General features: G+C 38.9%; 39 pseudogenes; all 39 read left to right on the top strand.

Moving 5' to 3' along the window:
* Window positions 1-195: 195 nt before the first annotated feature.
* LOC122338940 lies at window positions 196-313 on the top strand (annotated as a pseudogene).
* A 277-nt stretch (window positions 314-590) lies between these two features.
* LOC122338944 lies at window positions 591-708 on the top strand (annotated as a pseudogene).
* Window positions 709-1,373: 665 nt separating this feature from the next.
* On the top strand, window positions 1,374-1,492 carry LOC122338968 (annotated as a pseudogene).
* A 271-nt stretch (window positions 1,493-1,763) lies between these two features.
* LOC122338954 lies at window positions 1,764-1,879 on the top strand (annotated as a pseudogene).
* Window positions 1,880-2,152: 273 nt separating this feature from the next.
* On the top strand, window positions 2,153-2,270 carry LOC122338943 (annotated as a pseudogene).
* Window positions 2,271-2,544: 274 nt separating this feature from the next.
* Window positions 2,545-2,671, top strand: LOC122339000 (annotated as a pseudogene).
* A 276-nt stretch (window positions 2,672-2,947) lies between these two features.
* On the top strand, window positions 2,948-3,065 carry LOC122338942 (annotated as a pseudogene).
* Window positions 3,066-3,339: 274 nt separating this feature from the next.
* LOC122338996 lies at window positions 3,340-3,456 on the top strand (annotated as a pseudogene).
* Window positions 3,457-3,731: 275 nt separating this feature from the next.
* Window positions 3,732-3,851, top strand: LOC122338952 (annotated as a pseudogene).
* A 274-nt stretch (window positions 3,852-4,125) lies between these two features.
* LOC122338985 lies at window positions 4,126-4,243 on the top strand (annotated as a pseudogene).
* A 274-nt stretch (window positions 4,244-4,517) lies between these two features.
* On the top strand, window positions 4,518-4,637 carry LOC122338974 (annotated as a pseudogene).
* A 271-nt stretch (window positions 4,638-4,908) lies between these two features.
* LOC122338948 lies at window positions 4,909-5,028 on the top strand (annotated as a pseudogene).
* A 275-nt stretch (window positions 5,029-5,303) lies between these two features.
* LOC122338967 lies at window positions 5,304-5,422 on the top strand (annotated as a pseudogene).
* Window positions 5,423-5,696: 274 nt separating this feature from the next.
* Window positions 5,697-5,813, top strand: LOC122338995 (annotated as a pseudogene).
* Window positions 5,814-6,087: 274 nt separating this feature from the next.
* LOC122338966 lies at window positions 6,088-6,206 on the top strand (annotated as a pseudogene).
* A 275-nt stretch (window positions 6,207-6,481) lies between these two features.
* On the top strand, window positions 6,482-6,594 carry LOC122338955 (annotated as a pseudogene).
* A 274-nt stretch (window positions 6,595-6,868) lies between these two features.
* Window positions 6,869-6,987, top strand: LOC122338965 (annotated as a pseudogene).
* A 273-nt stretch (window positions 6,988-7,260) lies between these two features.
* On the top strand, window positions 7,261-7,377 carry LOC122338946 (annotated as a pseudogene).
* A 272-nt stretch (window positions 7,378-7,649) lies between these two features.
* On the top strand, window positions 7,650-7,772 carry LOC122338953 (annotated as a pseudogene).
* Window positions 7,773-8,046: 274 nt separating this feature from the next.
* On the top strand, window positions 8,047-8,171 carry LOC122338992 (annotated as a pseudogene).
* Window positions 8,172-8,443: 272 nt separating this feature from the next.
* On the top strand, window positions 8,444-8,560 carry LOC122338994 (annotated as a pseudogene).
* Window positions 8,561-8,837: 277 nt separating this feature from the next.
* Window positions 8,838-8,956, top strand: LOC122338963 (annotated as a pseudogene).
* A 274-nt stretch (window positions 8,957-9,230) lies between these two features.
* On the top strand, window positions 9,231-9,349 carry LOC122338962 (annotated as a pseudogene).
* A 276-nt stretch (window positions 9,350-9,625) lies between these two features.
* On the top strand, window positions 9,626-9,747 carry LOC122339001 (annotated as a pseudogene).
* A 273-nt stretch (window positions 9,748-10,020) lies between these two features.
* On the top strand, window positions 10,021-10,139 carry LOC122338961 (annotated as a pseudogene).
* A 274-nt stretch (window positions 10,140-10,413) lies between these two features.
* Window positions 10,414-10,532, top strand: LOC122338960 (annotated as a pseudogene).
* Window positions 10,533-10,804: 272 nt separating this feature from the next.
* Window positions 10,805-10,923, top strand: LOC122338959 (annotated as a pseudogene).
* A 271-nt stretch (window positions 10,924-11,194) lies between these two features.
* Window positions 11,195-11,311, top strand: LOC122338945 (annotated as a pseudogene).
* Window positions 11,312-11,580: 269 nt separating this feature from the next.
* On the top strand, window positions 11,581-11,699 carry LOC122338978 (annotated as a pseudogene).
* Window positions 11,700-11,972: 273 nt separating this feature from the next.
* Window positions 11,973-12,092, top strand: LOC122338980 (annotated as a pseudogene).
* A 273-nt stretch (window positions 12,093-12,365) lies between these two features.
* On the top strand, window positions 12,366-12,484 carry LOC122338958 (annotated as a pseudogene).
* A 282-nt stretch (window positions 12,485-12,766) lies between these two features.
* Window positions 12,767-12,885, top strand: LOC122338939 (annotated as a pseudogene).
* Window positions 12,886-13,157: 272 nt separating this feature from the next.
* Window positions 13,158-13,276, top strand: LOC122338936 (annotated as a pseudogene).
* Window positions 13,277-13,552: 276 nt separating this feature from the next.
* On the top strand, window positions 13,553-13,671 carry LOC122338981 (annotated as a pseudogene).
* Window positions 13,672-13,945: 274 nt separating this feature from the next.
* LOC122338983 lies at window positions 13,946-14,066 on the top strand (annotated as a pseudogene).
* Window positions 14,067-14,340: 274 nt separating this feature from the next.
* On the top strand, window positions 14,341-14,458 carry LOC122338941 (annotated as a pseudogene).
* Window positions 14,459-14,732: 274 nt separating this feature from the next.
* Window positions 14,733-14,849, top strand: LOC122338993 (annotated as a pseudogene).
* A 275-nt stretch (window positions 14,850-15,124) lies between these two features.
* LOC122338934 lies at window positions 15,125-15,241 on the top strand (annotated as a pseudogene).
* Window positions 15,242-15,514: 273 nt separating this feature from the next.
* On the top strand, window positions 15,515-15,633 carry LOC122338957 (annotated as a pseudogene).
* Window positions 15,634-24,913: the final 9,280 nt, after the last annotated feature.

Here is a 24,913-nt window from a genome sequence, read left to right as displayed (position 1 = left end):
CTTATTTAATTCAATTGCCTTTAAAGTAGCTGTTCTTTAAACAGAGTTTGACTGTTTTTAACTACTTAACTAATGCTCTATCTCTTTAATGTAGCTCATTTTGAAGTATTTTTTTGTATTTCATTCATTACTTATCTAGTATAATGGCACTTAGTGTGCCTCACCTTAAAATAGGGGCTTTTTGCAGCAGCTTTCGCACACGCCATACCACCCTGTTCACGCCTGATCTCGCCTGATCTCAGAAGCTAAGCAGAGTTGGGCCTAGTTAGTACTTGGATGGGAGACTGCCTAGGAATACCAGGTGCTGTAAGTTTTGAGTTTTTTCACTACTTATCTAATACACTGGCCCTTAGTGTGGCCAAAGTTTGACCAGCTCTTTGCTTTCCCTTACTGCTTATTTAATTCAATTGCCTTTAAAGTAGCTGTTCTTTAAACAGAGTTTGACTGTTTTTAACTACTTAACTAATGCTCTTATCTTTAATGTAGCTCATTTTGAAGTATTTTTTTGTATTTCATTCATTACTTATCTAGTATAATGGCACTTAGTGTGCCTCACCCCCTTAAAATAGGGGCTTTTTGCAGCAGCTTTCGCTTACGGCCATACCACACCTGTTCACGCCTGATCTCGCCTGATCTCAGAAGCTACAGAGTTGGGCCTAGTTAGTACTTGGATGGGAGACTGCCTAGGAATACCAGGTGCTGTAAGTTTTGAGTTTTTTCACTACTTATCTAATACACTGGCCTTAGTGTGTGTGGCCAAAGTTTGACCAGCTCTTTGCTTTCCCTTACTGCTTATTTAATTCAATTGCCTTTAAAGTAGCTGTTCTTTAAACAGAGTTTGACTGTTTTTAACTACTTAACTAATGCTCTTATCTTTAATGTAGCTCATTTTGAAGTATTTTTTGTATTTCATTCATTACTTATCTAGTATAATGGCACTTAGTGTGCCTCACCTTAAAATAGGGGCTTTTGCAGCAGCTTCACTTACGGCCATACCACCTGTTCACGCCTGATCTCGCCTGATCTCAGAAGCTACAGAGTTGGGCCTAGTTAGTACTTCTGGATGGGAGACTGCCTAGGAATACCAGGTGCTGTAAGTTTTTGAGTTTTTTCACTACTTATCTAATACACTGGCCCTTAGTGTGGCCAAAGTTTGACCAGCTCTTTGCTTTCCCTTACTGCTTATTTAATTCAATTGCCTTTAAAGTAGCTGTTCTTTAAACAGAGTTTGACTGTTTTTAACTACTTAACTAATGCTCTTATCTTTAATGTAGCTCATTTTGAAGTATTTTTTGTATTTCATTCATTACTTATCTAGTATAATGGCACTTAGTGTGCCTCACCTTAAAATAGGGGCTTTTGCAGCAGCTTTCGCTTACGGCCATACCACCCTGTTCACGCCTGATCTCGCCTGATCTCAGAAGCTAAGCAGAGTTGGGCCTAGTTAGTACTTGGATGGGAGACTGCCTAGGAATACCAGGTGCTGTAAGTTTTTGAGTTTTTTCACTACTTATCTAATACACTGGCCCTTAGTGTGGCCAAAGTTTGACCAGCTCTTTGCTTTCCTTACTGCTTATTTAATTCAATTGCCTTTAAAGTAGCTGTTCTTTAAACAGAGTTTGACTGTTTTTAACTACTTAACTAATGCTCTTATCTTTAATGTAGCTCATTTTGAAGTATTTTTTTGTATTTCATTCATTACTTATCTAGTATAATGGCACTTAGTGTGCCTCACCTTAAAATAGGGGCTTTTTGCAGCTTTCGCTTACGCCATACCACCCTGTTCACGCCTGATCTCGCCTGATCTCAGAAGCTACAGAGTTGGGCCTAGTTAGTACTTGGATGGGAGACTGCCTAGGAATACCAGGTGCTGTAAGTTTTGAGTTTTTTCACTACTTATCTAATACACTGGCCTTTAGTGTGGCCAAAGTTTGACCAGCTCTTTGCTTTCCCTTACTGCTTATTTAATTCAATTGCCTTTAAAGTAGCTGTTCTTTAAACAGAGTTTGACTGTTTTTAACTACTTAACTAATGCTCTTATCTTTAATGTAGCTCATTTTGAAGTATTTTTTTGTATTTCATTCATTACTTATCTAGTATAATGGCACTTTAGTGTGCCTCACCTTAAAATAGGGGCTTTTGCAGCAGCTTCGCTTACGGCCATACCACACCTGTTCACGCCTGATCTCGCCTGATCTCAGAAGCTACAGAGTTGGGCCTAGTTAGTACTTGGATGGGAGACTGCCTAGGAATACCAGGTGCTGTAAGTTTTGAGTTTTTTCACTACTTATCTAATACACTGGCCCTTAGTGTGGCCAAAGTTTGACCAGCTCTTTTTGCTTTCCTTACTGCTTATTTAATTCAATTGCCTTTAAAGTAGCTGTTCTTTAAACAGAGTTTGACTGTTTTTAACTACTTAACTAATGCTCTTATCTTTAATGTAGCTCATTTTGAAGTATTTTTTTGTATTTCATTCATTACTTATCTAGTATAATGGCACTTAGTGTGCCTCACCTTAAAATAGGGGCTTTTGCAGCAGCTTTCGCTTACGGCCATACCACCCTGTTCACGCCTGACTCACATCTGATCTCTGATCTCAGAAGCTAAGCAGAGTTGGGCCTAGTTAGTACTTGGATGGGAGACTGCCTAGGAATACCAGGTGCTGTAAGTTTTGAGTTTTTTCACTACTTATCTAATACACTGGCCCTTAGTGTGTGGCCAAAGTTTGACCAGCTCTTTGCTTTCCCTTACTGCTTATTTAATTCAATTGCCTTTAAAGTAGCTGTTCTTTAAACAGAGTTTGACTGTTTTTAACTACTTAACTAATGCTCTTATCTTTAATGTAGCTCATTTTGAAGTATTTTTTTGTATTTCATTCATTACTTATCTAGTATAATGGCACTTAGTGTGCCTCACCTTAAAATAGGGGCTTTTTGCAGCAGCTTTCGCTTACGGCCATACCACACCTGTTCACGCCTGATCTCGCCTGATCTCAGAAGCTACAGAGTTGGGCCTAGTTAGTACTTGGATGGGAGACTGCCTAGGAATACCAGGTGCTGTAAGTTTTGAGTTTTTTCACTACTTATCTAATACACTGGGCCCTTAGTGTGGCCAAAGTTTGACCAGCTCTTTGCTTTCCTTACTGCTTATTTAATTCAATTGCCTTTAAAGTAGCTGTTCTTTAAACAGAGTTTGACTGTTTTTAACTACTTAACTAATGCTCTTATCTTTAATGTAGCTCATTTTGAAGTATTTTTTTGTATTTCATTCATTACTTATCTAGTATAATGGCACTTAGTGTGCCTCACCTTAAAAATAGGGGCTTTTGCAGCAGCTTTCGCTTACGGCCATACCACCCTGTTCACGCCTGATCTCGCCTGATCTCAGAAGCTACAGAGTTGGGCCTAGTTAGTACTTGGATGGGAGACTGCCTAGGAATACCAGGTGCTGTAAGTTTTTGAGTTTTTTCACTACTTATCTAATACACTGGCCCTTAGTGTGGCCAAAGTTTGACCAGCTCTTTGCTTTCCTTTACTGCTTATTTAATTCAATTGCCTTTAAAGTAGCTGTTCTTTAAACAGAGTTTGACTGTTTTTAACTACTTAACTAATGCTCTTATCTTTAATGTAGCTCATTTTGAAGTATTTTTTTGTATTTCATTCATTACTTATCTAGTATAATGGCACTTAGTGTGCCTCACCTTAAAATAGGGGCTTTTTGCAGCAGCTTTCGCTTACGGCCATACCCACCCTGTGTTCACGCCTGATCTCGCCTGATCTCAGAAGCTACAGAGTTGGGCCTAGTTAGTACTTGGATGGGAGACTGCCTAGGAATACCAGGTGCTGTAAGTTTTTGAGTTTTTTCACTACTTATCTAATACACTGGCCCTTAGTGTGGCCAAAGTTTGACCAGCTCTTTGCTTTCCTTACTGCTTATTTAATTCAATTGCTTTAAAGTAGCTGTTCTTTAAACAGAGTTTGACTGTTTTTAACTACTTAACTAATGCTCTTATCTTTAATGTAGCTCATTTTGAAGTATTTTTTGTATTTCATTCATTACTTATCTAGTATAATGGCACTTAGTGTGCCTCACCTTAAAATATAGGGGCTTTTTGCAGCAGCTTTCGCTTACGGCCATACCACCTGTTCACGCCTGATCTCGCCTGATCTCAGAAGCTAAGCAGAGTTGGGCCTAGTTAGTACTTGGATGGGAGACTGCCTAGGAATACCAGGTGCTGTAAGTTTTGAGTTTTTTCACTACTTATCTAATACACTGGCCCTTAGTGTGGCCAAAGTTTGACCAGCTCTTTGCTTTCCTTTACTGCTTATTTAATTCAATTGCCTTTAAAGTAGCTGTTCTTTAAACAGAGTTTGACTGTTTTTAACTACTTAACTAATGCTCTTATCTTTAATGTAGCTCATTTTGAAGTATTTTTTTGTATTTCATTCATTACTTATCTAGTATAATGGCACTTAGTGTGCCTCACCTTAAAATAGGGGCTTTTTGCAGCAGCTTTCGCTTACGGCCATACCACCCTGTTTCACGCCTGATCTCGCCTGATCTCAGAAGCTAAGCAGAGTTGGGCCTAGTTAGTACTTGGATGGGAGACTGCCTAGGAATACCAGGTGCTGTAAGTTTTGAGTTTTTTCACTACTTATCTAATACACTGGCCCTTAGTGTGGCCAAAGTTTGACCAGCTCTTTGCTTTCCCTTACTGCTTATTTAATTCAATTGCCTTTAAAGTAGCTGTTCTTTAAACAGAGTTTGACTGTTTTTAACTACTTAACTAATGCTCTTATCTTTAATGTAGCTCATTTTGAAGTATTTTTTTGTATTTCATTCATTACTTATCTAGTATAATGGCACTTAGTGTGCCTCACCTTAAAATAGGGGCTTTTGCAGCAGCTTTCTTACGGCCATACCACCCTGTTCACGCCTGATCTCGCCTGATCTCAGAAGCTACAGAGTTGGGCCTAGTTAGTAGTACTTGGATGGGAGACTGCCTAGGAATACCAGGTGCTGTAAGTTTTTGAGTTTTTTCACTACTTATCTAATACACTGGCCCTTAGTGTGGCCAAAGTTTGACCAGCTCTTTGCTTTCCTTTACTGCTTATTTAATTCAATTGCCTTTAAAGTAGCTGTTCTTTAAACAGAGTTTGACTGTTTTTAACTACTTAACTAATGCTCTTATCTTTAATGTAGCTCATTTTGAAGTATTTTTTTGTATTTCATTCATTACTTATCTAGTATAATGGCACTTTAGTGTGCCTCACCTTAAAATAGGGGCTTTTGCAGCAGCTTTCGCTTACGGCCATACCACCCTGTTCACGCCTGATCTCGCCTGATCTCAGAAGCTAAGCAGAGTTGGGCCTAGTTAGTACTTGGATGGGAGACTGCCTAGGAATACCAGGTGCTGTAAGTTTTTGAGTTTTTTCACTACTATTATCTAATACACTGGCCCTTAGTGTGGCCAAAGTTTGACCAGCTCTTTGCTTTCCTTACTGCTTATTTAATTCAATTGCCTTTAAAGTAGCTGTTCTTTAAACAGAGTTTGACTGTTTTTAACTACTTAACTAATGCTCTTATCTTTAATGTAGCTCATTTTGAAGTATTTTTTGTATTTCATTCATTACTTATCTAGTATAATGGCACTTAGTGTGCCTCACCTTAAAATAGGGGCTTTTGCAGCAGCTTTCGCTTACGGCCATACCACCCTGTTCACGCCTGATCTCGCCTGATCTCAGAAGCTACAGAGTTGGGCCTAGTTAGTACTTGGATGGGAGACTGCCTAGGAATACCAGGTGCTGTAAGTTTTTGAGTTTTTTCACTACTTATCTAATACACTGGCCTTAGTGTGGCCAAAGTTTGACCAGCTCTTTGCTTTCCCTTACTGCTTATTTAATTCAATTGCCTTTAAAGTAGCTGTTCTTTAAACAGAGTTTGACTGTTTTTAACTACTTAACTAATGCTCTTATCTTTAATGTAGCTCATTTTGAAGTATTTTTTTGTATTTCATTCATTACTTATCTAGTATAATGGCACTTAGTGTGCCTCACCTTAAAATAGGGGCTTTTTGCAGCAGCTTTTGCTTACGGCCATACCACCCTGTTCACGCCTGATCTCGCCTGATCTCAGAAGCTAAGCAGAGTTGGGCCTAGTTAGTACTTGGATGGGAGACTGCCTAGGAATACCAGGTGCTGTAAGTTTTGAGTTTTTTCACTACTTATCTAATACACTGGCCCTTAGTGTGGCCAAAGTTTGACCAGCTCTTTGCTTTCCTTTACTGCTTATTTAATTCAATTGCCTTTAAAGTAGCTGTTCTTTAAACAGAGTTTGACTGTTTTTAACTACTTAACTAATGCTCTTATCTTTAATGTAGCTCATTTTGAAGTATTTTTTTTTGTATTTCATTCATTACTTATCTAGTATAATGGCACTTAGTGTGCCTCACCTTAAAATAGGGGCTTTTGCAGCAGCTTTCGCTTACGGCCATACCACCCACGCCTGATCTCGCCTGATCTCAGAAGCTAGCAGAGTTGGGCCTAGTTAGTACTTGGATGGGAGACTGCCTAGGAATACCAGGTGCTGTAAGTTTTGAGTTTTTTCACTACTTATCTAATACACTGGCCCTTAGTGTGGCCAAAGTTTGACCAGCTCTTTGCTTTCCTTTACTGCTTATTTAATTCAATTGCCTTTAAAGTAGCTGTTCTTTAAACAGAGTTTGACTGTTTTTAACTACTTAACTAATGCTCTTATCTTTAATGTAGCTCATTTTGAAGTATTTTTTTGTATTTCATTCATTACTTATCTAGTATAATGGCACTTAGTGTGCCTCACCTTAAAATAGGGGCTTTTTGCAGCAGCTTTCGCTTACGGCCATACCACCCTGTTCACGCCTGATCTCGCCTGATCTCAGAAGCTAAGCAGAGTTGGGCCTAGTTAGTACTTGGATGGGAGACTGCCTAGGAATACCAGGTGCTGTAAGTTTTTGAGTTTTTTCACTACTTATCTAATACACTGGCCCTTAGTGTGGCCAAAAAGTTTGACCAGCTCTTTGCTTTCCCTTACTGCTTATTTAATTCAATTGCCTTTAAAGTAGCTGTTCTTTAAACAGAGTTTGACTGTTTAACTACTTAACTAATGCTCTTATCTTTAATGTAGCTCATTTTGAAGTATTTTTTGTATTTCATTCATTACTTATCTAGTATAATGGCACTTAGTGTGCCTCACCTTAAAATAGGGGCTTTTGCAGCAGCTTTCGCACACGGCCATACCACCCTGTTCACGCCTGATCTCGCCTGATCTCAGAAGCTACAGAGTTGGGCCTAGTTAGTACTTGGATGGGAGACTGCCTAGGAATACCAGGTGCTGTAAGTTTTTGAGTTTTTTCACTACTTATCTAATACACTGGCCCTTAGTGTGGCCAAAGTTTGACCAGCTCTTTGCTTTCCTTACTGCTTATTTAATTCAATTGCCTTTAAAGTAGCTGTTCTTTAAACAGAGTTTGACTGTTTTTAACTACTTAACTAATGCTCTTATCTTTAATGTAGCTCATTTTGAAGTATTTTTTTGTATTTCATTCATTACTTATCTAGTATAATGGCACTTAGTGTGCCTCACCTTAAAATAGGGCTTTTGCAGCAGCTTTCGCTTACGGCCATACCACCCTGTTCACGCCTGATCTCGCCTGATCTCAGAAGCTACAGAGAGTTGGGCCTAGTTAGTTAGTACTTGGATGGGAGACTGCCTAGGAATACCAGGTGCTGTAAGTTTTGAGTTTTTTCACTACTTATCTAATACACTGGCCCTTAGTGTGGCCAAAGTTTGACCAGCTCTTTGCTTTCCCTTACTGCTTATTTAATTCAATTGCCTTTAAAGTAGCTGTTCTTTAAACAGAGTTTGACTGTTTTTAACTACTTAACTAATGCTCTTATCTTTAATGTAGCTCATTTTGAAGTATTTTTTTGTATTTCATTCATTACTTATCTAGTATAATGGCACTTAGTGTGCCTCACCTTAAAATAGGGGCTTTTTGCAGCAGCTTTCACTTACGGCCATACCACCCTGTTCACGCCTGATCTGATCTCGCCTGATCTCAGAAGCTAAGCAGAGTTGGGCCTAGTTAGTACTTGGATGGGAGACTGCCTAGGGAATACCAGGTGCTGTAAGTTTTGAGTTTTTTCACTACTTATCTAATACACTGGCCCTTAGTGTGGCCAAAGTTTGACCAGCTCTTTGCTTTCCTTACTGCTTATTTAATTCAATTGCCTTTAAAGTAGCTGTTCTTTAAACAGAGTTTGACTGTTTTTAACTACTTAACTAATGCTCTTATCTTTAATGTAGCTCATTTTGAAGTATTTTTTTGTATTTCATTCATTACTTATCTAGTATAATGGCACTTAGTGTGCCTCACCTTAAAATAGGGGCTTTTGCAGCAGCTTTCGCTTACGGCCATACCACCCTGTTCACGCCTGATCTCGCCTGATCTCAGAAGCTACAGAGTTGGGCCTAGTTAGTACTTGGATGGGAGACTGCCTAGGAATACCAGGTGCTGTAAGTTTTTGAGAGTTTTTTCACTACTTATCTAATACACTGGCCCTTAGTGTGGCCAAAGTTTGACCAGCTCTTTGCTTTCCTTACTGCTTATTTAATTCAATTGCCTTTTAAAGTAGCTGTTCTTTAAACAGAGTTTGACTGTTTTTAACTACTTAACTAATGCTCTTATCTTTAATGTAGCTCATTTTGAAGTATTTTTTTGTATTTCATTCATTACTTATCTAGTATAATGGCACTTAGTGTGCCTCACCTTAAAATAGGGGCTTTTTGCAGCAGCTTTCGCTTACGGCCATACCACCCTGTTCACGCCTGATCTCGCCTGATCTCAGAAGCTAAGCAGAGTTGGGCCTAGTTAGTACTTGGATGGGAGACTGCCTAGGAATACCAGGTGCTGTAAGTTTTGAGTTTTTTCACTACTTATCTAATACACTGGCCCTTAGTGTGGCCAAAGTTTGACCAGCTCTTTTGCTTTCCTTACTGCTTATTTAATTCAATTGCCTTTAAAGTAGCTGTTCTTTAAACAGAGTTTGACTGTTTTTAACTACTTAACTAATGCTCTTATCTTTAATGTAGCTCATTTTGAAGTATTTTTTTGTATTTCATTCATTACTTATCTAGTATAATGGCACTTAGTGTGCCTCACCTTAAAATAGGGGCTTTTTGCAGCAGCTTTCGCTTACGGCCATACCACCCTGTTCACGCCTGATCTCGCCTGATCTCAGAAGCTAAGCAGAGTTGGGCCTAGTTAGTACTTGGATGGGAGACTGCCTAGGAATACCAGGTGCTGTAAGTTTTTGAGTTTTTCACTACTACTTATCTAATACACTGGCCCTTAGTGTGGCCAAAGTTTGACCAGCTCTTTGCTTTCCTTACTGCTTATTTAATTCAATTGCCTTTAAAGTAGCTGTTCTTTAAACAGAGTTTGACTGTTTTTAACTACTTAACTAATGCTCTTATCTTTAATGTAGCTCATTTTGAAGTATTTTTTTGTATTTCATTCATTACTTATCTAGTATAATGGCACTTAGTGTGCCTCACCTTAAAATAGGGGCTTTTTGCAGCAGCTTTCGCTTACGGCCATACCACCCTGTTCACGCGCCTCGATCTCGCCTGATCTCAGAAGCTAAGCAGAGTTGGGCCTAGTTAGTACTTGGATGGGAGACTGCCTAGGAATACCAGGTGCTGTAAGTTTTGAGTTTTTTCACTACTTATCTAATACACTGGCCCTTAGTGTGGCCAAAGTTTGACCAGCTCTTTGCTTTCCTTACTGCTTATTTAATTCAATTGCCTTTAAAGTAGCTGTTCTTTAAAACAGAGTTTGACTGTTTTTAACTACTTAACTAATGCTCTTATCTTTAATGTAGCTCATTTTGAAGTATTTTTTTGTATTTCATTCATTACTTATCTAGTATAATGGCACTTAGTGTGCCTCACCTTAAAATAGGGGCTTTTTGCAGCAGCTTCGCTTACGGCCATACCACCCTGTTCACGCCTGATCTCGCCTGATCTCAGAAGCTAAGCAGAGTTGGGCCTAGTTAGTACTTGGATGGGAGACTGCCTAGGAATACCAGGTGCTGTAAGTTTTGAGTTTTTTCACTACTTATCTAATACACTGGCCCTTAGTGTGGCCAAAGTTTGACCAGCTCTTTTGCTTTCCTTTACTGCTTATTTAATTCAATTGCCTTTAAAGTAGCTGTTCTTTAAACAGAGTTTGACTGTTTTTAACTACTTAACTAATGCTCTTATCTTTAATGTAGCTCATTTTGAAGTATTTTTTTGTATTTCATTCATTACTTATCTAGTATAATGGCACTTAGTGTGCCTCACCTTAAAATAGGGGCTTTTGCAGCAGCTTTCGCTTACGGCCATACCACCCTGTTCACGCCTGATCTCGCCTGATCTCAGAAGCTAAGCAGAGTTGGGCCTAGTTAGTACTTGGATGGGAGACTGCCTAGGAATACCAGGTGCTGTAAGTTTTGAGTTTTTTCACTACTTATCTAATACACTGGCCCTTAGTGTGGCCAAAGTTTGACCAGCTCTTTGCTTTCCTTACTGCTTATTTAATTCAATTGCCTTTAAAGTAGCTGTTCTTTAAACAGAGTTTGACTGTTTTTAACTACTTAACTAATGCTCTTATCTTTAATGTAGCTCATTTTGAAGTATTTTTTTGTATTTCATTCATTACTTATCTAGTATAATGGCACTTAGTGTGCCTCACCTTAAAATAGGGGCTTTTGCAGCAGCTTTCGCTTACGGCCATACCACCCTGTTCACGCCTGATCTCGCCTGATCTCAGAAGCTAAGCAGAGTTGGGCCTAGTTAGTACTTGGATGGGAGACTGCCTAGGAATACCAGGTGCTGTAAGTTTTTGAGTTTTTTCACTACTTATCTAATACACTGGCCCTTAGTGTGGCCAAAGTTTGACCAGCTCTTTGCTTTCCTTACTGCTTATTTAATTCAATTGCCTTTAAAGTAGCTGTTCTTTAAACAGAGTTTGACTGTTTTTAACTACTTAACTAATGCTCTTATCTTTAATGTAGCTCATTTTGAAGTATTTTTTTGTATTTCATTCATTACTTATCTAGTATAATGGCACTTAGTGTGCCTCACCTTAAAATAGGGGCTTTTGCAGCAGCTTTCTTTCGGCCATACCATCCTGTTCACGCCTGATCTCGCCTGATCTCAGAAGCTACAGAGTTGGGCCTAGTTAGTACTTGGATGGGAGACTGCCTAGGAATACCAGGTGCTGTAAGTTTTTGAGTTTTTTCACTACTTATCTAATACACTGGCCCTTAGTGTGGCCAAAGTTTGACCAGCTCTTTGCTTTCCTTACTGCTTATTTAATTCAATTGCCTTTAAAGTAGCTGTTCTTTAAACAGAGTTTGACTGTTTTTAACTACTTAACTAATGCTCTTATCTTTAATGTAGCTCATTTTGAAGTATTTTTTTGTATTTCATTCATTACTTATCTAGTATAATGGCACTTAGTGTGCCTCACCTTAAAATAGGGGCTTTTGCAGCAGCTTTCACGGCCATACCACCCTGTTCACGCCTGATCTCGCCTGATCTCAGAAGCTAAGCAGAGTTGGGCCTAGTTAGTACTTGGATGGGAGACTGCCTAGGAATACCAGGTGCTGTAAGTTTTGAGTTTTTTCACTACTTATCTAATACACTGGCCCTTAGTGTGGCCAAAGTTTGACCAGCTCTTTGCTTTCCTTACTGCTTATTTAATTCAATTGCCTTTAAAGTAGCTGTTCTTTAAACAGAGTTTGACTGTTTTTAACTACTTAACTAATGCTCTTATCTTTAATGTAGCTCATTTTGAAGTATTTTTTTTGTATTTCATTCATTACTTATCTAGTATAATGGCACTTAGTGTGCCTCACCTTAAAATAGGGGCTTTTGCAGCAGCTTTCGCTTACGGCCATACCACACCTGTTCACGCCTGATCTCGCCTGATCTCAGAAGCTAAGCAGAGTTGGGCCTAGTTAGTACTTGGATGGGAGACTGCCTAGGAATACCAGGTGCTGTAAGTTTTGAGTTTTTTCACTACTTATCTAATACACTGGCCCTTAGTGTGGCCAAAGTTTGACCAGCTCTTTGCTTTCCCTTACTGCTTATTTAATTCAATTGCCTTTAAAGTAGCTGTTCTTTAAACAGAGTTTGACTGTTTTTAACTACTTAACTAATGCTCTTATCTTTAATGTAGCTCATTTTGAAGTATTTTTTTGTATTTCATTCATTACTTATCTAGTATAATGGCACTTAGTGTGCCTCACCTTAAAATAGGGGCTTTTGCAGCAGCTTTCGCTTACGGCCATACCACCCTGTTCACGCCTGATCTCGCCTGATCTCAGAAGCTAAGCAGAGTTGGGCCTAGTTAGTACTTGGATGGGAGACTGCCTAGGAATACCAGGTGCTGTAAGTTTTGAGTTTTTTCACTACTTATCTAATACACTGGCTCTTAGTGTGGCCAAAGTTTGACCAGCTCTTTGCTTTCCTTTACTGCTTATTTAATTCAATTGCCTTTAAAGTAGCTGCTGTTCTTTAAACAGAGTTTGACTGTTTTTAACTACTTAACTAATGCTCTTATCTTTAATGTAGCTCATTTTGAAGTATTTTTTTTTTTGTATTTCATTCATTACTTATCTAGTATAATGGCACTTAGTGTGCCTCACCCTTAAAATAGGGGCTTTTGCAGCAGCTTTTCGCTTACGGCCATACCACACTGTTCACGCCTGATCTCGCCTGATCTCAGAAGCTAAGCAGAGTTGGGCCTAGTTAGTACTTGGATGGGAGACTGCCTAGGAATACCAGGTGCTGTAAGTTTTGAGTTTTTTCACTACTTATCTAATACACTGGCCCTTAGTGTGGCCAAAGTTTGACCAGCTCTTTGCTTTCCTTACTGCTTATTTAATTCAATTGCCTTTAAAGTAGCTGTTCTTTAAACAGAGTTTGACTGTTTTTAACTACTTAACTAATGCTCTTATCTTTAATGTAGCTCATTTTGAAGTATTTTTTTGTATTTCATTCATTACTTATCTAGTATAATGGCACTTAGTGTGCCTCACCTTAAAATAGGGGCTTTTGCAGCAGCAGCTTCTTACGGCCATACCACCTCTGTTCACGCCTGATCTCGCCTGATCTCAGAAGCTAAGCAGAGTTGGGCCTAGTTAGTACTTGGATGGGACTGCCTAGGAAATACCAGGTGCTGTAAGTTTTTGAGTTTTTTCTCTACTTATCTAATACACTGGCCCTTAGTGTGGCCAAAGTTTGACCAGCTCTTTGCTTTCCTATACTGCTTATTTAATTCAATTGCCTTTAAAGTAGCTGTACTTTAAACAGAGTTTGACTGTTTTTAACTACTTAACTAATGCTCTTATCTTTAATGTAGCTCATTTTGAAGTATTTTTTTTGTATTTCATTCATTACTTATCTAGTATAATGGCACTTAGTGAGCCTCACCTTAAAATAGGGGGCTTTTTGCACCATCTTCGCTTACGGCCATACCACCCTGTTTACGCCTGATCTTGCCTGATCTCAGAAGCTAAGCAGAGTTGGGCCTGGTTAGTACTTGGATGGGAGACTGCCTAGGAATACCAGGTTCTGTAGGTTTTTGAGTTTTTTCACTACTTATCTAATACACTGGCCCTTAGTGTGGCCAAAGTTTGACCAGCTCTTTGCTTTCCCTTACTGCTTATTTAATTCAGTTGCCTTTAAAGTAGCTGTACTTTAAACAGAGTTTGACTGTTTTTAACTACTTAACTAATGCTCTTACCTTTAATGTAGCTCATTTTGAAGTATTTTTTTGTATTTCATTCATTACTTATCTAGTATAATGGCACTTAGTGTGCCTCACCTTAAAATAGGGGCTTTTGCAGCAGCTTTCGCTTACGGCCATACCACACCCTGTTCACGCCTGATCTCGCCTGATCTCAGAAGCTAAGCAGAGTTGGGCCTAGTTAGTACTTGGATGGGAGACTGCCTAGGAATACCAGGTGCTGTAAGTTTTGAGTTTTTTCACTACTTATCTAATACACTGGCCCTTAGTGTGGCCAAAGTTTGACCAGCTCTTTGCTTTCCTTTACTGCTTATTTAATTCAATTGCCTTTAAAGTAGCTGTTCTTTAAACAGAGTTTGACTGTTTTTAACTACTTAACTAATGCTCTTATCTTTAATGTAGCTCATTTTGAAGTATTTTTTTGTATTTCATTCATTACTTATCTAGTATAATGGCACTTAGTGTGCCTCACCTAAAAAATAGGGGCTTTTGCAGCAGCTTTCGCTTACGGCCATACCACACCTGTTCACGCCTGATCTCGCCTGATCTCAGAAGCTACAGAGTTGGGCCTAGTTAGTACTTGGATGGGAGACTGCCTAGGAATACCAGGTGCTGTAAGTTTTGAGTTTTTTCACTACTTATCTAATACACTGGCCCTTAGTGTGGCCAAAGTTTGACCAGCTCTTTGCTTTCCTTTACTGCTTATTTAATTCAATTGCCTTTAAAGTAGCTGTTCTTTAAACAGAGTTTGACTGTTTTTAACTACTTAACTAATGCTCTTATCTTTAATGTAGCTCATTTTGAAGTATTTTTTTGTATTTCATTCAATTACTTATCTAGTATAATGGCACTTAGTGTGCCTCACCTTAAAATAGGGGCTTTTGCAGCAGCTTTCGCTTACGGCCATACCACCCTGTTCACGCCTGATCTCGCCTGATCTCAGAAGCTACAGAGTTGGGCCTAGTTAGTACTTGGATGGGAGACTGCCTAGGAATACCAGGTGCTGTAAGTTTTGAGTTTTTTCACTACTTATCTAATACACTGGCCCTTAGTGTGGCCAAAGTTTGACCAGCTCTTTGCTTTCCTTACTGCTTATTTAATTCAATTGCCTTTAAAGTAGCTGTTCTTTAAACAGAGTTTGACTGTTTTTAACTACTTAACTAATGCTCTTATCTTTAATGTAGCTCATTTTGAAGTATTTTTTTTGTATTTCATTCATTACTTATCTAGTATAATGGCACTTAGTGTGCCTCACCCTAAAATAGGGGGCTTTTTGCAGCAGCTTTCGCTAACGGCCATACCACCCTGTTCACGCCTGATCTCGCCTGATCTCAGAAGCTACAGAGTTGGGCCTAGTTAGTACTTGGATGGGAGACTGCCTAGGAATACCAGGTGCTGTAAGTTTTGAGAGTTTTTCACTACTTATCTAATACACTGGCCCTTAGTGTGGCCAAAGTTTGACCAGCTCTTTGCTTTCCTTACTGCTTATTTAATTCAATTGCCTTTAAAGTAGCTGTTCTTTAAACAGAGTTTGACTGTTTTTAACTACTTAACTAACGCTCTTATCTTTAATGTAGCTCATTTTGAAGTATTTTTTTGTATTTCATTCATTACTTATCTAGTATAATGGCACTTAGTGTGCCTCACCTTAAAATAGGGGCTTTTGCAGCAGCTTTCGCTTACGGCCATACCACCCTGTTCACGCCTGATCTCGCCTGATCTCAGAAGCTAAGCAGAGTTGGGCCTAGTTAGTACTTGGATGGGAGACTGCCTAGGAATACCAGGTGCTGTAAGTTTTTGAGTTTTTCACTACTTATCTAATACACTGGCCCTTAGTGTGGCCAAAGTTTGACCAGCTCTTGCTTCTCCTCACTGCTTATTTAATTCAATTGCCTTTAAAGTAGCTGTACTTTTTAAACAGAGTTTGACTGTTTTTAACTACTTAACTAATGCTCTTATCTTTAATGTAGCTCTATTTTGAAGTATTTTTTTTTGTGCATTTCATTCATTTATTTATCTAGTATAATGGCACTTAGTGTGCCTCAATCTAAAAATAGGGGCTTTTTTGGTAAACAGCTTTAGCCATGGTCATGCTCACCCCCTGTTCACGCCTGATCTCATCTGGATCCTCAGAAGCTACAGAGTTGGGCCTGGTTAGTACTCTCTGATGGAAGACTGCCTAGGAATACCAGGTGCTGTAAATTCTTGAGTTTTTTTCACTACTTATCTATTCATCACTGGTCCATAGTGTGGTCAAAGTTTGACCAGCTCTTTGGTTTCCCTTTACTGCTTATTTAATCTCAATTGTCTCTTTAAAGTAGCTGTTCTCAAACAGAGTTTGATCATTTTTAACTACTTAACTAATGCTCTTATCTTTAATGTAGCTCATATCTTTGAAGTATTTTTTTTTTTTTGTATTTCATATTCATTACTTATCTAGTATAATGGCACTTAGTGTGCCTCACCCAAATAGAGTGGTGGCTTTTTGCAGCAGCTTACGCCACGTGCGCCATAACACACTCTGTTCACGCCTGATCCTGTCTGATCTCAGAAGCTACAGAGTTGGGCCTTAGTTAGTACTTCTGGATGGGAGACTGCCTAGGAACAATTGTGTGTGCTGTAAGTTTTTGAGTTTTTTCATCACTTCTATCTAATACACTGGCCCCATAGTGTGGTCATCAAAGTTTGACCAGCTCTTTGTTTTCCTTACTGCTCATTTAATTCAATTGCCTTTAAAGTAGCTTTTTGTTCTTTAAAAATGAGTTTGACTGTTTTTAATTACTTTAACTAATGCTCTTTTTATCTTTAATGTAGCTCATTTCAAAAGTATTTTTTTTTTGTATTTCCATTCATTACTTATCTAGTATAATGGCATCTTCTAGTGTGCCCCACCTTAAAATAGGGCTTTTTGCAGCAGCTTTCGCTACGCCATACCACCCCTGTTCACGCCTGATGTCATCTGATCTCAGAAGCCAACAGAGTTGGGCCTGGTTTAGTTCTTGGATGGGAGACTGCCTTAGAATACCAGGTGCTGTATAATTTTTGAGTTTTTTTCACTACTTTATCTAATTACAACGGTTCTTAGTGTGGCCAAAAGTTTGACCAGCTCTTATTTTCCCTTACTGCTTATTTAATTCAATTGCCTTTAAAGTAGCTGTACTTTTAAACAGAGTTTCAATCGTTTTAAACTAATAATTTAACTAATGCTCTTATCTTTAATGTGTAGCTCATTTTGAAGTATTTTTTTGTATTTCATTCATTACTTATCTAGTATAATGGCACTTAATGTGCCTCAATCTAAAAATACGGGCTTTTGTAGCAGCTTTAGCTTACTTCTGCCATACCACCCTCTGTTCACGCCTGATCTCGCCTGATCTCAGAAGCTACAGAGTTAGCCCAGCTGGGTACTTGGATGGGGAGACTGCCTAGGAACACCATGTAAAAGCAAAGTTTCTTGAGCTTTTTCACTACTTATCTAATATTAATTGGCCCTCTTAGTGTGGTCAAAGTTTGACCAGCTCTTTGTTTTCCCCCCTACTGCTTATTTAATTCAATTGCCTCTGAAGTAGCTGTACTTTTTAAAAACAGAGCGTTTGACTGTTTTTAACTACTTAACTAATGCTCTTATCTCTTAATGTAGCTCATTCTAGCGCATTTTTTTTTTTTTTTTGTATTTCATTCATTACTTATCTAGTATAATGGTACTCTAGTGTGCCTCAATTTTAAAATAGGGGTTTTTTGCAGCAGCTGGCCACTGCCATACCACACCCTGTTCACTTCTGGATCTCGTCTGGATCTCTCAGAAGCCAAACAGAGTTGGGCCTGGTTAGTACTCTGGATGGGAGACCAAACTAGGAATACTCATAGGTGCCAAAAATTTCTTGAGTTTTTTCACTACTTATTCAATACAACGGCCCTTAGTGTAACGCCAAAGTTTGACTCACAGCTCTCTTGCTTTCCTTAATGTTTATTTAATTCCAATTGCCTTTAAAGTAGTTGTACTTTTAAACAGAGTTTGACTGTTTTTAATCACTTAACTAATGCTCTTATCTTTAATGTAGCTCATATCTTTAAGCATTTTTTTTTGCATTTCATTCATTACCTAATCTAGTATTAATGCATAATCCTAGTGTGCCTCACCTTAAAATAGGGGGCTTTTGCAGCAGCTTTTAGCACACGGCCATACCAATCTCTGTTCACTGCTGATCTCGCCTGATCTCTGAAGCTTTAAGCAGAGCGCTGGGGCCTAGTTAGGTACTTGATGGGAGACTGCCTAGGAATACCAGGTGCTGTAAGTTTTTGAGTTTTTTCACTACTTTCATTTAATACACTGGCCCTTAGTGTGGTCAAAGTTTGACCAGCTTCCTTTGCTTTCCCTTACTGCTTATTTAATTCAATTGCCTTTAAAGTAGCTGTTCTTTAAACAGAGTTTGACTGTTTTTGACTACTTAACTAATGCTCTTTATCTTTAATGTAGCTTATTTTAAAGTTTTTTTTTTTGTATTTCATTCATTACTTATTTAGTATAATGGCAACTTAGTGTGCCTCAATCTAAAAAATAGGGCTTTTTGCAGCAGTTTTGATTACGGCCATACCAATCTGTTCACGCCTGATCCTCGCCTGATCTCATGTTTAAGCAGAGTTGGGCCTGGTTAGTACTTGGATGAGACTGCTCAGGAACACCATGTGCTGTAAGTTTTGAGTTTTTTCACTACTATCTAATACACTGTCCTTAGTGTGTCCAAAGTTTGACCAGCTCTCTTACTTTCCCTTTCTTTTTGTTGCTTATTTAATCCAATTGCCTTGTGCTTAGCTGTACTTTTAAACAGAGTTTGACTGTTTTTCAACTACTTAATCAATGCTCTTATCTTTTAATGTGGCTCATCTTGAAGTATTTTTTTTTTTTTTTGTATTTCATTCATTACTTATCTATTATAATGGAACTTAGTGTGCCCTCACCTTAAAAATAGGGGCTTTTGCAGAAGCCGCCACGGCCATACCACACCCTGTTCACACCTCGATCTCGCCTGATCTCAGAAGCTACAGAGTTGGGCCTGGTTAGTACTTGATTGAAGACTGCCTAGGAATACCAGGTACAAAGGGTTTTGAGAGTTTTTCACTACGCATCTAATACAATCTGGCCCTTTAGTGTGGCCAAAGTTTGACCAGCTCTTTGCTTCTTTCCTCTTACTGCTTATTTAATTCAATTGTCTTTAAAGTAGCTGTACTTTAAAACAGAGTTTGACTGTTTTTAACTACTTAACTAATGCCTTATCTTTAATGTAGCTCATTTTGAAGTATTTTTTTTGTATTTCATTCATTATTATCTAGTATAATGGCACTTTAGTGCGCCTCACCTTTAAAATAGGGGGGGCTCTTTGCAGCAGGCTTTCGCCACGGCCATACTTACCCTGTTCACGCCTCGATCTCGCTCCTGATCTCAGCGTTGCCACAGAGTTGGGCCTAGTTAGTACTCCTGGATGGGAGACTGCCTAGGAATACCAGGTGCGCTGTAAGTTCTTGAGTTTTTTCACTACTTATCTAATACACTGGTTCTTAGTGTGGTCAAAGTTTGACCAGCTCTTTGATTTTCCTTACTGCTTATTTAATTCAATTGCCTTTAAAGTAGCTGTTCTTTTAAACAGAGTTTGACTGTTTTAACTACTTAACTAATGCTCTTATCTTTAATGTAGCTCATTTTGAAGCATTTTTTTGTATTTCATTCATTACTTATCTAGTATAATGGCACTTAGTGTGCCTCACCCAAAATAGGGGCTTTTGGCAGCAGCTTCGCGCCACGCCATCCCACCCTGTTCACGCCTGATCTCGCCTCTGATCTCAGAAGCTAAGCAGAGTTGGACCTAGTTAGTACTTTGGATGGGAGACTGCCTAGGAATATTAGGTGCTGTAAGTTTTGAGTTTTTTCACTACTTATCTAATGGCACTGGTTCTTAGTGTGGCCAAAGTTTGACCAGCCTTTGGTTTTCCCTTACTGCTTATTTAATCCAATTGCCTTTAAAGTAGCTGTACTTTGGGAAAACAGAGTTTGACTGTTTTTAACTACTTTACTAATGCTCTTATTTTTAATGTAGCTCATTTTGAAGTATTTTTTTTTGTATTTCATTCATTACTTATCTAGTATAATGGCACTTAGTGAGCCTCTTCACCTTAAAAACATAGGGCTTTTTGCAGCAGCTTTCGCCATGGCCATAACACCCTGTTCACGCCTGATCCTCGCCTTGATCTCAGAAGCTAAGCAGAGTTGGGCTTGCTTAGTACTTCTGGATGGGAGACTGCCTAGGAATACCAGGTGCTGTAGGTCTTCTTGAGTTTTTTCACTACTTATCTAATACACTGGCTCTTAGTGTGGTCAAAGTTTGACCAGCTCTTTGCTTTCCTTACTGCTTATTTAATTCAATTGCCTTTAAAGTAGCTGTGTTCTTTTAAACAGAGTTTGACTGTTTTTAACTACTTAAACTAATGCTCTTATCTTTATTGTAGCTCATTTTGAAGTATTTTTTTGGTATTTCATTCATTACTTTAGTATAAATGGCAATCTTAGTGTGCCTCACCTTTAAAATAGGGGGCTTTTTGCAGCAGCTTTCGCTTATGGGCATACCAACTCTGTTCACGCCTCGATCTTGTCTGGATCTCAGAAGCTAAGCAGAGTTGGGCCCTGGTTAGTACTTGATGGGAGACTGCCTAGGGATACCAGGTGCCTAAGGTTTTGAGTTTTTTAACTACTTATCTAATACACTGGCCCTTTAGTGTGGCCAAAGTTTGACCAGCCTCTTTGCTTTCCTTTACTGCTTATTTAATCTCAATTGCCTTTAAAGTTAGCTGTTCTTTAAAACATAGTTTGACTGTTTTTAATTCACTTAACTAATCCTCTTATCTTTAATGTAGCTCATTTTGAAGCATTTTTTTTTTTTTGTATTTCATTCATTACTTATCTAGTATAATGGCACTTAGTGTGCCTCACCTTAAAATAGGGGGCTTTTTGCAGCAGCTTTCGCTTACGGCCATACCACCCTGTTCACGCCCTGATCTGCCTGATCTCAGAAGCTGCTAGAGTTGGGCCTAGTTAGTACTTCGGATGGGAGACTGCCTAGGAATACCAGGTGCTGTAAGTTTTTGAGTTTTTTCACTACTTATCTAATACACTGGCCCTTAGTGTGGCCAAAGTTTGACCAGCTCTTTGCTTTCCTTACTGCTTATTTAACTCAATTGCCTTTAAATTAGCTGTTTCTTTAAAACAGAGTTTGACTGTTTTTAACTACTTAACTAATGCCTTATCTCTTAATGTAGCTCATTTTGAAGCATTTTTTTTTGTATTTCATTCATTACTTATCTAGTATAATGGCACTTAGTGCCTCTCACCTTAAAATAGGGGCTTTTGCAGCAGCTTTCACACGCCATACTACACTACCTGTTCACGCCTGATCTCGCCTGATCTCAGAAGCCAAGCAGAGTTGGGCCTAGTTAGTACTTCTGATGGGAGACTGCCTAGGAATAACAGGTGCTGTAAGTTTTTGAGTTTTTCACTACTTATCTAATACACTGGTTCTTAGTGTGGCCAAAGTTTGACCAGCTCTTTGCTTTCCTTACTGCTTATTTAATTCAATTGCCTTTAAAGTAGCTGTTCTTTAAACAGAGTTTGACTGTTTTTAACTACTTAACTAATGCTCTTATCTTTAATGTAGCTCATTTTGAAGTATTTTTTTTTTGTATTTCATTCATTACTTATCTAGTATAATGGCACTTAGTGTGCCTCACCTAAAAATAGGGGCTTTTTGCAGCAGCGCTGCACGGCCATACTCACCCTGTTCACGCCTGATCTTGCCTGATCTCAGAAGCTACAGAGTTGGGCCTAGTTAGTACTCTGGATGGGAGACTGCCTAGGAATACCAGGTGCTGTAAGTTTTTGAGTTTTTTCACTTACTTATCTAATACATCTGCCCTTAGTGTGGCCAAAGTTTGACCAGCTCTTTGTTTTCCTTACTGCTTATTTAATTCAATTGCCTTTAAAGTAGCTGTACTTTTAAAACAGAGTTTGACTGTTTTTAACTACTTAACTAATGCTCTTTATCTTTAATGTAGCTCATTTTGAAGTATTTTTTTTTGTATTTCATTCATTACTTATCTAGTATAATGGCACCAGTGTGCCTCACCTTAAAAATAGGGGCTTTTTGCAGCAGCTTTACGCTATACGGCCATACCACCCTGTTCACGCCTGATCTCAGAAGCTGAGCAGAGTTGGGCCTAGTTAGTACTTGGATGGGAGACTGCCTAGGAATACCAGGTGCTGTAAGTTTTTTGAGTTTTTTTTCACTACTTATCTAATACACTGGCCCTTAGTGTGGCCAAAGTTTGACCAGCTCTTTGCTTTCCCTTACTGCTTATTTAATTCAATTGCCTTTAAAGTAGTAGTTCTTTAAACAGAGTTTGACTGTTTTTAACTACTTAACTAATGCTCTTATCTGTAATGTAGCTCATTTTGAAGTATTTTATTTTTTTATTTCATTCATTACTTATCTAGTATAATGGCACTTAGTGTGCCTCACCTTAAATTAGGGCTTTTTGCAGCAGCTTTCGCCACGGCCATACAACAATTCTGTTCACGCCTGATCTTGTCTGATCTCAGAAGCTAAGCAGAGTTGGGCCTAGTTAGTACTTCTGGATGGGAGCCTGCCTAGGAAATACCAGGTGCTGTAATTTTTTGAGTTTTTTCACTACTTATCTAATACACTGGCCCTTAGTGTGGCCAAAGTTTGACCAGGTCTTTGCTTTCCCTTTACTGCTTATTTAATTCAATTGCCTTTAAAGTAGCTGTTCTGTTCTTAAACAGAGTTTGACTGTTTTTAACTACTTAACTAATGCTCTTATCTTTAATGTAGCTCATTTTGAAGTATTTTTTTTGTATTTCATTCATTACTTATCTAGTATAATGGCAATTAGTGTGCCTCACCTAAAAATAGGGCTTTTTGCAGCAGCTTTCAGCTTTACGCCATACCTCCCTGTTCATGCCTGATCTTGTCTGATCTCAGAAGCTAAGCAGAGCTGGGCCTCCAGTTAGTACTTGGATGGGAGACTGCCTAGGAATACCAGGTGCTGTAATTTTTTGAGTTTTTTTCACTACTTATCTAATACACTGGCCCTTAGTGTGCCAAAGTTTGACCAGCTTCTTTGCTTTCTCTTTACTGCTTATTTAATTCAATTGCCTTTAAAGTAGCTGTTCTTTAAACAGAGTTTGACTGTTTTTAACTACTTAACTAATGCCTTATCTTTAATGTAGCTCAATTTGAAGTATTTTTTTTTGTATTTCATTCATTATTTATCTAGTATAATGGCACTTAGTGTGCCTCACCTTAAAAATAGGGGCTTTTTGCAGTAGCTTTCACACGCCGCATACACACCCTGAGCGCGCCAGATCTCGCCTGATCTCAGAAGCTAAGAGTGAGCCCTAGTTAGTACTTGGATGGGAGACTGCCTAGGAAATACCAGGTGCTGTAAGATTTTGATTGTTTTCAAGAGCTTGGAATACACTTTTTCTTAGTGTGAAAAGTTTGACAAGCAAGGATTTTTACTGCTTATTTAACGGTTGCCTTTAAAGTAGCTGTTCTTAGGCAGAGTTTTGACTGTTTTTAACTATAAACTATTTCTGTTTCTCTTTAATGTGGAAAATTTTGAAAAGAACATTTTTTGAATTTCATTCATTACTTATCTAGAGGAATGGCACTTAGTGACAGTCACCTGAAAAATAGGGGCTTTTGCAGAAATTACACGACCATACCATCTAACTGTACACGCCTGATCTGATCTCGATGATCTCAGAAGATGACAGAATTGGGCTAGTGATGGAATTGGATGGGAGAAAGCCTAAGAAGAATGTGGAGTACAGATATAAAACGCCAAGAGAATATGAGCTGACTATGCAGGAGGAGAAAGGAAAGGAGAAATTACTGGATGGACTAAATATAAAAAAAGAGCAGAATCATGGCGAGAGAAATAAGCAGCACAGAGTTGGTGGTTTCGTTCCTGGGTCTGCCCACATATATCCAGGACGATGAAATATTGAAAAAGCTGACGGAATGGGGAGTGATGGCGGTTTCAAGAATTAAAAGGAGAATGTGGCCAGGAACTGATATCGCGGGATGGAACAAGATTTTTGAAAGTGAAGTTCACAGACACCACAAATCGCTTGCCATATTCCACAAAGTTTGACACAGTGGGAGGTGCTGAGCACTTTCGAGTAATACATGATAGACAGGTGAAAGTGTGTCGTTTGTGCATTCAGCCTGGGCATGTTGTGAGAGACTGTCCGAGCTTCAAGTGTTTCAGGTGTGCCAAACAAGGACATTATGCACGGAATGTAATGAAGGGATCTGCAACGTGTGCAAGATGGGAACTGGATTTTGTGTAAAAGCGAAACTGTGGTGGAGATTGAAGAAGAGGGAAGTGATGAGAAGTGGACGGATCTGTATGAGGTGGAAGAGGAAGAGGAGAATGAGGAGGGGGAAGATTCTGTGGCCGTGGAGGAGGTGAGAAGAGACAATGGGAGCAGAAAAGAAGACACAGCAGAACAGAGAGGCTCTGAGGAGGAGACCTGTCCAAAGGACGTGATCTCGGGTCAGAGAGAGAGAGAGAAGAGAAAGGACCGAGGACTGAAGAAGAGAGGAAGACAGCAAAAAGTGGTATTGCGAGCCAAGAAGGCAGTAATGCCAAAAGTCAAGGCATGGCGTTTCAGGTGAGGGAGAAGGTCAGTGGAGAAGGGGGAAAGAATGTGGTGCAAGAGACTCCAGAATCAAATGGAGGAGAGGAAATGGACACATGTGAGGAGAAGATCATGCAGAGGAAAAGAAAGAAGAAAGAGATGGAGTATAGGGGGAAAAAGTAAGACTTTGAGTATATTTAAATGCATTATAGAACCCTTTTAACTGCAATTTTCGCTATGTGGGGCACAATGAACATTGCATGCTTAAATAGTAATGGACTAAGAGAATCAAAAAAGGTTGAGAAGGTGATTGGTATGTTGAAAGCAGACATAATTTGTTTACAAGAGACACATTGGACAGA

The sequence above is a fragment of the Puntigrus tetrazona genome, unplaced genomic scaffold (genome assembly GCF_018831695.1).
Source record: "Puntigrus tetrazona isolate hp1 unplaced genomic scaffold, ASM1883169v1 S000000990, whole genome shotgun sequence".
Lineage (NCBI taxonomy): Eukaryota > Metazoa > Chordata > Actinopteri > Cypriniformes > Cyprinidae > Puntigrus > Puntigrus tetrazona.
This window is presented reverse-complemented; position numbering and strand designations above follow the sequence as displayed.